The sequence below is a fragment of the Hyla sarda genome, chromosome 9 (genome assembly GCF_029499605.1).
Source record: "Hyla sarda isolate aHylSar1 chromosome 9, aHylSar1.hap1, whole genome shotgun sequence".
Lineage (NCBI taxonomy): Eukaryota > Metazoa > Chordata > Amphibia > Anura > Hylidae > Hyla > Hyla sarda.
Window position 1 is genome coordinate 149,615,022 of NC_079197.1, and position 11,029 is coordinate 149,626,050.

Consider the following 11,029-nt stretch of genomic DNA (forward strand, 5'->3'; position numbering starts at 1 on the left):
CTCCTTTAAGGGTGCAGGGATTTTTAATTCTTTTCCACAGACCTCTTGTCACTCCCAATGGACAGTCACCACAGCTGCCAGCCTCTCGCCAGCTAAGAATGGGCAAACCACATTAGGCCCCACTCACCCTCTGCCGAGGCAGATGGCCCAACACATTGGAGACATATGTTTCTAATGCTTTTTAGTTTACTTTCAACTAACAAACATTGATTGTTTACATTACAATCCCCTTCCAAGCCCTGAGACCCCAGAAGGTTTATTCAGCCCTTTGTATAGTGCAGCTCTGCCCGTAGGCTTCAGCCACATCTTGTAGCTCCCGGATTATGTGCAGATCATAGCCGCATTATAACTCATAGTCACAAGTATACTGCAAATCAGGACACCACCATGTAACAATATTTTTTATTATTCCAATGCATCTAAAATAAAAAATAAGGAAACGTTGCAATAGTCTTGATTGAAAAATGTACAGCTTTATTTTGTGCAGATCTGTGTCTCTATGGTAACAGACTACAAACAAACCCATTGTGTAGTCTGATCCTGCAATCTTATGATGTGTTAGCTTACCACGACTTACATGAAGTTATAAAACAATAAAAAAAAAGCTAAGTTTAGTTCCTAATTGTGCAGAAAAGAAGGGGTTAAAAGAATATGTGGCCTGAACTTGTCCAGGTGCCAAAAACTTCTTTGTGTTGAGCTCATCCTCCCCCTTCTTTGTCTGTACATCTACTACTCCGCTGAGTCAGTAACCTGAGGGAGGTCATATCTCATGTGCTTCCTGTGTTCATGCATGAAAAATGTTCTAAGAGGTTTCATAAGAAGAAAAAAAAGTGAGGAAACCTGATCCTCTATATCAGTGGTCTCCAAACTGTGGACCTCCAGCTGTTGCAAAACAACAACTCCCAGCATGCCCGGACAGCTAACGGCATACTGTAATATACTTGTAACCTATATACAAATACACAATAATTGATGCCTCACTCAGGCCTTGAGCCTGACATTTAGTAGTTGCTTTATTTATTTAAAGGGGTTGTCTCATCTCCTGATTACCTCTCTCTGCAGCTGTCTGTTCACACTTCCGAAATTGCTGGTGGACGGGCTGAGGTCAAAGGCAGGTCATTTGCTTTTGTGTCCGAAAGCTCCAAAGCTAAAAGGACTATGCCTGCAGCTGTCAGACATGAAGATTGTGCCGAGATAAGCCCAAAGCAGGGAGCACAATGTGCACTCAGGAGCTACTCCGGCCACAGGGGGTGATGTCACCACTGCTTCTAAAGCAGAGCTGGTGGACTGGATCCCAGGCAACCAGTTGTCAACAAGAGTGAGATAAGAAGAGATATCTACAGAATCAGGCAAGTTTGCTAAATGAAGCCAACTGCTAACTTGCTAATTCTGCCATGCTCTACACATAGAGACATGGTTAAGGAGATAGGAATGCCCCTTTAATTCAATCAACCTCACACACATCAAGCATGTTATCATAAGCAAATGACAGCATTTCTAAGCTTAAAGGGGTACTCCCGTGGAAAACTTTTTTTTTTTTAAATCAACTGGTGCCAGAAAGTTAAACAGATTTGCAAATCACTGCTATTAAAAATTTTTAATCCTTCCAGTACTTTTTAGGGGCTGTATACTAAAGAGAAATTAAAAAAAAGAAATACATTTCCTCTGATGTCCTGACCACAGTGCTCTCTGCTGACCTCTGCTGTCCATTTTAGGAACTATCCAGAGCAGGAAAAAGTCCCCATAGCAAACATATGCTTCTCTGGACAGTTCCTAAAATGGACAGCAGAGGTCAGCAGAGAGCACTGTGGTCATGACATCACAGGAAATGCATTTCTTTTTCGGATTTCTCTTTAGTGTACAGCCCCTAAAAAGTACTGGAAGGATTAAAAAATTTTAATAGAAGTGATTTACAAATCTGTTTAACTTTCTGGCACCAGTTGATTTAAAAAATAAAAAAAATTAAAAAAAAGTTTTCCACGGGAGTAACCCTTTAAAGGCAAGGGCTCCGGAAAAAACGTATTGCACGCGATGTGTGTTTAACCATCACCTTAGATCTGTATAGGGGAAGCATTTTTATTTCCACAAAGCAGTATGAGAAAAGGTAAATGGGATTTACATTACCTAGTGAAGATTTCCAGCATAACCCCTAGATCAGTGTTTCCCAACCAGGGTGCCTCTAGGTGTTGCAAAACTACAGCTCCCAGCATGCCCGGACAGCCGAAGGCTGTCCGGGCATGCTGGGAGTTGTAGTTTTGCAACACCTGGAGGCACCCTGGTTGGGAAACACTGCCCCTAGATCATCCTGCTTATTATATATACTGACAGCTGCCTATATCCTGATGTAGTCTGCAGCTCCATACAAGAGGAAAAACATGATCAGTATCTAAGAAAGTAATGAGGTGCCAGAAAGTTGGAAGAAATTTATTTTAAGACCCAAAAAAAAACCACACATAAAAACATAAAAAATATCAATGACTTTATACACAGCAACACAGATAAAAGGAATGTATCACTGATTGTATTGTGCATGTGTGACAATGTTCTTAAAGAAACAATGAAGACGTTCGCAACTACGATATGTGAATATCTCGGACTTCACAAATCTTTCCGTGGCTAAACTCAGGAGATGAGCGGAGAAAAGATACTGCATGTCTGATCTCTTTTCTCCGCTCAACTCCTGTAAAATATTGGAACCCGACCGCCCCCATTCAGGTCAATAGGATCGGTCGGGAGCCTGAAGTGTCTGTTGTCCAAGGGTTCGTTTTGCAACGTTGTTACTAAACGGGACTGTGCACAACAGCAGTGTGAATGGACCGTTGGGGTGCATGCACACTACGTTTCTTAAGATACGGGACCGTATACGGCTGGGGAGAGGGGGGCGGAGAGTCGGGGGCGGGGCAACCGCACGCTGCCGTATGCGGTCCCGTATCTAATGTATTTCAATGAGTGGCCGGAGTGAAATGCTGCCTCCGGTCGGCTCCGTGTTGCCCCGTGTACGGTTTCCCGACCGGACCTAAAAACGCTGTTGACTACGTTTGTAGGTCCAGTCGGGAAACCGTATACGGGCCAAAACGGAGCCGACCGGAGGCAGCGTTTCACTACGGTTGCTCATTGAAATACATTAGATACGGGACCGCATACGGCAGCGTGCGGTTGCCCTGCCCCTGACTCTCCGCCCCCCTCTCCCCAGCCGTATACGTTCCCATATCTTAAGAAACGTAGTGTGCATGCACCCTTAGATAACAAAGGACCAGCAAATTATTCTACAGCTGGGAGATCCCCCCCCCCATACACAATACATTGCTAGATGATCCTGCCGAAATCTTTAAAGGGGTACTCCGGTGCAAAACTTTTTTCTTTTAAATCAACTGGTGCCAGAAAGTTACAACAGATTTGTAAATTACTTCCATTAAAAAATCTTTACCCTTCCAGTACTTATTAGCAGCTGTATACTACAGAGGAAATTCTTTTCTTTTTGAATTTCTTTTTTGTCTTGTCCACAGTGCTCTCTGCTGACACCCGATGCCCATATCAGGAACTGTCCAGAGCAGGAGAAAATCCCCACAGCAAACCTATGCTGCTCTGGACAGTTCCTGACATGGACAGAGGTGTCAGCAGAGAGCACTGTGGACAAGACAATAAAAGAAATTCAAAAAGAATAGAATTTCCTCTGTAGCATACAGCTGCTAAGAAGTACTGGAAGGATAAAGATTTTTTAATAGAAGTAATTTACAAATATACAAAAAGAAAAATAGCCAGCACAACTACCTAATACACGGGTGCACGCTGCTGTGGCAAATACAGTATTTTAAGTTGATAATGGATCCAGCATGTCACCCAGTCAGAGGCTATATGCCCAGTAGAGGTGAGTGTTATGAGCATTAGGCTCAGTATGTGTGTTAGGGTCCCATCCGAAATGAGGCCACCTCCATGTGGTGGATGGGGGGACACACACGTTTTGATCAAAAAGTGCGCTAAAAGCCTCCATTTTTTTTTACCAAGAGTGCTGCTGCAACCTTCTTTTTTGTATAATTTACAAATCTGTTTAACTTTCTGGCACCAGTTGATTTCAATAAAATAAAAACATTTCCACCGGAGTACCCCTTTAAGTTCAGCAATGTGTGTGTCCAGTTATACGAATTGCCGACAGCATTTGGCACAGTGGTCAGTGTGTCCGCCCACAGTGCTAATGGTCATAATATACCAGTCTATTGGTAGACGACACAAGCTCCTCACTGAGAACGACAGGGTCCCGTACCGGTGATGGCGGGGGGGCCCCAGCGTACGAATCCCCTGCGATCAGCTACTTATCCCCTATGCTGTGGATAATTTTCGCCTAAGTACTCCTTTAATCTAATACATTTTTTCCAGACTCTATTGTAGTCCAGATGCTCGGTCACCATTTTTCGGGCTTTATTGCCGATATTTCCGATTATTCACTACTGCATCACTGTCTTCACTAGTTCCTTAATGTAAAGAAATGGTGCGGTCGGCACTACTAGTCCCAGCACTCACCTGGCTTTTCCTTGACTGTCTTCACTGGTGCTTTGCTTTCTAGGTAGTAGAAGGTAAACCTAATGGGTAATTCTCCAAACTGTTGACTTCCAGCTGTTGCAATACTACAACTCCCAGCATGCCCGGACAGCCAACGGCTGTCCGGGCATGCTGGGAGTTGTAGTTTTGCAACAGCTGGAAGCCAACAGTTTGGAGACCACTGGCTAATGCATTACAGAACCTCAGATAAACTATTAGGGCTGTGTCTGTCATCAAGCTTGTTGACTGTTTCCGCCGACAACCAGCAGAAACGTGACTACATCTCTAGACTACAACTCAGGACTGATACAAGAAAAGTAATACAATGTACTGACAATGTTACTTAAAGGGGTTTTCCAAGAAAAAAAACTCTTTTTTTTATATCAACTGGCACCAGAAAGTTAAACAGATTTGTAAATGACTTCTATTAAAAAATCTTAACCCTTCCAATAATTATCAGCTGCTGAAGTTGAGTTGTTCTTTTCTGTCCGGCAACAGTGCTCTCTGCTGACATCTCTGCTTGTCTCAGGAACTGCACAGAGTAGAAGAGGTTTGCTATGGGGATTTGCTTCTACTCTGGACAGTTCCCGAGACAGGTGTCATCAGAGAGCACTTAGACAGAAAAGAACAACTCAACTTTAGCAGCTCATAAATACTGAAAGGATTAAGATTTTTTTTAATAGAAATAATTTACAAATCTGTTTAACTTTCTGGAGCCAGTTGAGATATATATATATATATATATATATATATATATATATATATATATAAATTCCTGGATAACCCCTTTAACTTTTTACACTTTATCATATGGTACTTATAGATACTTTACACCTATATCATTGTGAACGTTAAAGGATGCCTTTCCCCTTTGAATTAAATTTATTTTACCATATAATCCCACACAAAGTGCCATCACTGCCGAAGCTTCATTTCATCTACAGGAAACCCATTTTTCCCATCATTTTCTGTTTTTCCCGACCATGAAGAATGAGATGAACTGACCTAGACTTTCCACATATTATTGTACATCTATAAAACCTGAGCTGGGATTGTTTAAAAATGATTATAGAACAATACAAAGCAAAGATAACAATCACAAAACCAGGATATTTAGTGATAAGTCCCTATAGGTCATGCATAGAGTTGTGCTAGGACCCCCTACGGCAGCCCACCCTTCTCTTTTCTCCTGGGCAACTAGCCTAATATTAGAGGCATAGGGGGCTCTATTGCAAAGATCAATAGGGGCCCCGATTACAGTGCGAGGTTGTGCTGCCCAGGACAGAAGGGTCTAGTGCAGTGGTCTTCAACCTGCGGACCTCCAGATGTTGCAAAACTACAACTCCCAGCATGCCCGGACAGCCGTTGGCTGTCCGGGCATGCTGGGAGTTGTAGTTTTGCAACATCTGGAGGTCCGCAGGTTGAAGACCACTGGTCTAGTGTTTATTTTTTACACTTTCCACTGCCTTTGTGCATGTTCCCAACAATACAGTAAGGCTTAGTTTCCACTTCCTTTTTTTTTTTTTTTAAATGACCAAAAAAAAATAATAATAAAACGCCACAAATGCCACACTGTGTTTTTTTTGGGTGGGAAAAAAAAAAAAACGTCACAGCTAGCTGTTAGCTGCAAGTCAGTAGGGATTTATGAAACCCCATTCCTACGTTCTTTGGCATTTTTTCACTCCTCTTTGGTGTTTTTCAGCATTTTTATGCTCAGTAAACGATTTTTAAAATCGCAGCATGTTGATACAATGGCGTTTTTTTTCCCCCCTATGAGATCTTCTATAGCAGTCTATGGGAATGCAAAAACGCCATAACAAAAAACGCCATGTGGGTTTACCATTGGCATTTCCCCACCCCTATTTTTAAAAATCATAACCCTTTCAATTTTGCACCTAAAAATCCATATGATGGCTTATTTTTTGCGCCACCAATTCTACTTTGCAGTGACATCAGTCATTTTACCCAAAAATCAACAGCGAAACGGAAAAAAAAAATCATTGTGTGACGAAATTGAAGAAAAAATGCCATTTTGTAAATTTTGGGGGCTTCCGTTTCTACGCAGTACATTTTTCAGTAAAAATGACAACTTATCTTTATTCTGTAGGTCCATACGGTTAAAATGATACCCTACTTATATAGGTTTGATTTTGTCGTACTTCTGGAAAAAATCACAACTACATGCACGGAAATTTATACGTTTAACCTCTTCAGGACACAGGGCGTATGGATACGCCCTGCATTCCGAGTCCTTAAGGACGCAGGGCGTATCCATACGCCCGTGGGAAATCCGGTCCCCACCGCTAGCCGGTTGGGGACCGGAGCCGGATGCCTGCTGAAATCATTCATCAGGCACCCCGGCACATTGCCCAGGGGGGTCCTGAGACCCCCCCCATGTCGGCGATCGGAGAAAATCGCATGTCAATTCAGACATGCGATTTTCTCTAATTCCGGGCTGATCGGGTCTCTGGTGACCCGATCACCCGGAAAATAGGACTGATCGGAGTTGTCAGCAACAGCCCCGATCAGCCTAATGGATAGGAGTGAGGTCGCAGAGCTGCGATCTCCTCCTATCCCCTGCCATTAGTCAGAACAGAGTTCTGACCAATGGCAGTGCAGGACCCGCCCCTGGATGTCAAGGGGATCTGGGAAGAAGATGGAGGCCGTACCTGCAGAAAAAGATGCCTGGGGACCTGGGATCTTCCCTGGAGCCTGCTGGATACTGGATCAGGTAGGGAATCGTTGTGGGGGGGGGGGAATTGAAAGTGAAAGTAAAACGATCTTTACTGTGGCAACCACTAGGAAGACCAAACTGCAACTCCCAGCATGCCCAGACAGCCAAAGGCTGCCTGGGCATCCTGGAAGTTGTAGTTTTGCAACATCTGGAGGGTCACAGTTTGGACACCACTGTTACAGTGGTGCCCAAACGGTAGCCCTCCAGATGCTGCCAAACTACAACTCTCAACATGCCTCGACTGCCCAGGCATGCTGGGAGTTGTAGTTCTGTAACATCTGTCCTTTCAAATTTAGCAATTTTCATGACATTTTTGAAAATTGCTGCTCTACTTTGAAGCCCTCTAATTTTTTCAAAAAGCAAAAGTATGTCCATTTTATGATGCCAACATAAAGTAGACATATTGTATTTGTGAAGAAAAATAAAATTTATTTGGAATATCCATTTTCCTTACAATTAGAGAGTTAGAAAAATGCAAAATTTTCCAAATTTTCATGACATTTGGGGATTTTTCACCTAAAAAGGATACAAGTAACGCCGAAAATTTTCCACCAAAATAAAGTAGAATATGTCACGAAAAAACAATCTCAGAATCAGAATATTCGGTAAAAGCGTTTTCGCGTTATTAATTCGTAAAGTGACGGTGGTCAGAATTGCGAAAAAGGGCTCAGTTCTTAAGGTGAAAAAGGGCTGCGTCCTTAAGGGGTTAAAATTGTCATTTTCTAACCCCTATAACTTTTTTATTTTTCTGCGTATGGGTTGGTATGAGGGCTCATTTTTTTTCACTTTTTTTTTTGCAGTGTTATAGCTCCCATAGGGACCTATAAAACTGCACACACTGATCTCCTATGCTGATCCCTGCAAAGCCATAGCTCTGCACGGATCAGCGAGTTAGGGGCTCGATTGCTCAAGCCTGTAGTTCAGGCTTGGAGCAATCAAACCCCGATCGGACGCCGCGGAGTCAGGTAAGGCTTTTAACACCAGGAGCGGGCTCAGGACATACAGGTACCTCCTAAGTCCTTAAGGGGTTAAAGGGGTACTCCAGTCAAAAACTTTTTTTTTAAATGAACTGGTGCCAGAAAGTTAAACAGATTTGTAAATTACTTCTATTTAAAAATCTTAATCCTTTCAGTACTTATTAGCAGCTGTATGCTACAGAGGAAATTACGGTTTTTTATTTATTTCTTTTTTGTCTTGTCCACAGTGCTCTCTGCTGACACCTCTGTCCGTGTCAGGAACTGTCCAGAGCAGCATAGGTTTGCTATGGGGATTTTCTCCTGCTCTGGAAAGTTCCTGATAGGGGCATCAGGTGTCAGCAGAGAGCACTGTGGACAAGACAAAAAAAGACATTCAAAAAAGAAAATAATTTCCTCTGTAGCATACAGCTGCTAAAAAGTACTGGAAGGGTAAAGATTTTTTTAATAGAAGTAATTTACAAATCTGTTTAACTTTATGGCACCAGTTGATTTAAAAAAAAAAATATGTTTTCCACCGCAGTACCTCTTTAAAGAGTACCTATCATGATCTTGCTATATTTTATAATCATCCCAGTTCACTGCCCCCATCATGATAAACCACCCCCTGCCTTTATTTTTATTATTTTGTAGACCCTCAGACTGGGAAGGGGCGTTCCCCAGCAGGCATGACATCATCTGAAGCCATACAGGGGAGAACTTCTTCCCTCACTCTGCTACACACAACCCAGAGCAGTTCAGTGTGATATGAGTTATGATTGGCTAAGGCTGCACACACCCCTCAACACTCCAGACTGCATTTCCAGATTTTTGGACTTCTGCCAGGCCAGCAGGTGTCCAAAGTCTGTGCAAAACATGGGGGGAAATGTGCTCTGGACAAGTAGGGAGACACATAGTGGCAACTTTTTTAAATACAAAACATAGAAAACTTTATTTTTTTAAACAAAGTGCACTAGAAAGATTTTTTATTTACCATGAGGAGTGCAATAGCAAAAAAAAATTTTATGACAGTGCCCATTTAAAGAGTACCTTTCATCAAAAAAATGTTTGATTATGTTGTAGCTTATTGTATGTATATAGAACAACTTTCTTTTACTCTATTTTATAAAATGCTTCCTTTTAGGTGTTTTTTCATTTTGAATATGTGGCCACTAGGGGTCTCCCTAGGAGTCCCTGGCTGCAAGCTTTTGCATTGATTTTGGACTCACGCCGGCCTGGCAGCGAGTACGAAATCGCAGAGCACTGGCTGAGCACGTGACAAGCTCAGCGCAGCTCCCATGTCAATCAGACAGGCGGGAGTGCTGTACTCACTCGCATACCCTATAGGGGTGAGGACAAGCAGGACTCTGTACAGTGAGGACAAGCAGGGATCTGTACACTGAGGACAAGCGGGGCTCTTTACACTGAGGACAAGCGGGGCTCTTTACACTGAGGACAAGCGGGGCTCTGTACACTGAGGACAAGCAGGGTTCTGTGCAGTGAGGACAAGCAGGGCTCTGTGCAGTGAGGACAAGCAGGGCTCTGTGCAGTGAGGACAAGCAGGGCTCTGTACACTGAGGACAAGCAGGGCTCTGTACACTGAGGACAAGCAGGGCTCTGTACACTGAGGACAAGCAGGGCTCTGTACACTGAGGACAAGCAGGGCTCTGTACACTGAGGACAAGCAGGGCTCTGTACACTGAGGACAAGCAGGGCTCTGTACACTGAGGACAAGCAGGGCTCTGTACACTGAGGACAAGCAGGGCTCTGTACACTGAGGACAAGCAGGGCTCTGTACACTGAGGACAAGCAGGGCTCTGTACGCTGAGGACAAGCAGGGCTCTGTACGCTGAGGACAAGAAGGGCTCTGTACGCTGAGGACAAGCAGGGCTCTGTACACTGAGGACAAGAAGGGCTCTGTACACTGAGGACAAGCAGGGCTCTGTAGACTGAGGACAAGCAGGGCTCTGTAGACTGAGGACAAGCAGGGCTCTGTACACTGAGGACAAGCAGGGCTCTGTACACTGAGGACAAGCAGGGCTCTGTACACTGAGGACAAGCAGGGCTCTGTACACTGAGGACAAGCAGGGCTCTGTACACTGAGGACAAGCAGGGCTCTGTACACTGAGGACAAGCAGGGCTCTGTACACTGAGGACAAGCAGGGCTCTGTACACTGAGGACAAGCAGGGCTCTGTACACTGAGGACAAGCAGGGCTCTGTACACTGAGGACAAGCAGGGCTCAGTACACTGAGGACAAGCAGGGCTCAGTACACTGAGGACAAGCAGGGCTCTGTACACTGAGGACAAGCAGGGCTCTGTACACTGAGGACAAGCAGGGCTCTGTACACTGAGGACAAGCAGGGCTCTGTACACTGAGGACAAGCAGGGCTCTGTACACTGAGGACAAGCAGGGCTCTGTACACTGAGGACAAGCAGGGCTCTGTACACTGAGGACAAGCAGGGCTCTGTACACTGAGGACAAGCAGGGCTCTGTACACTGAGGACAAGCAGGGCTCTGTACACTGAGGACAAGCAGGGCTCTGTACACTGAGGACCCTGTACACTGAGGACAAGCAGGGTTCTGTGCAGTGAGGACAAGCAGGGTTCTGTACACTGAGGACAAGCAGGGCTCTGTACACTGAGGACAAGCGGGGCTCCTTGCAGTGAGGACAAGTAAGTGAGAGCTTAAGTTCACATGGGCATATAAGTTTGGACATTAGTGCTTTACAAATAGGGTGCCTCCAGCTGCTAGTAGTAGTTTTGCAACAGCTGGAGGCACCATCGTTTTATAGCTGTATATAGGA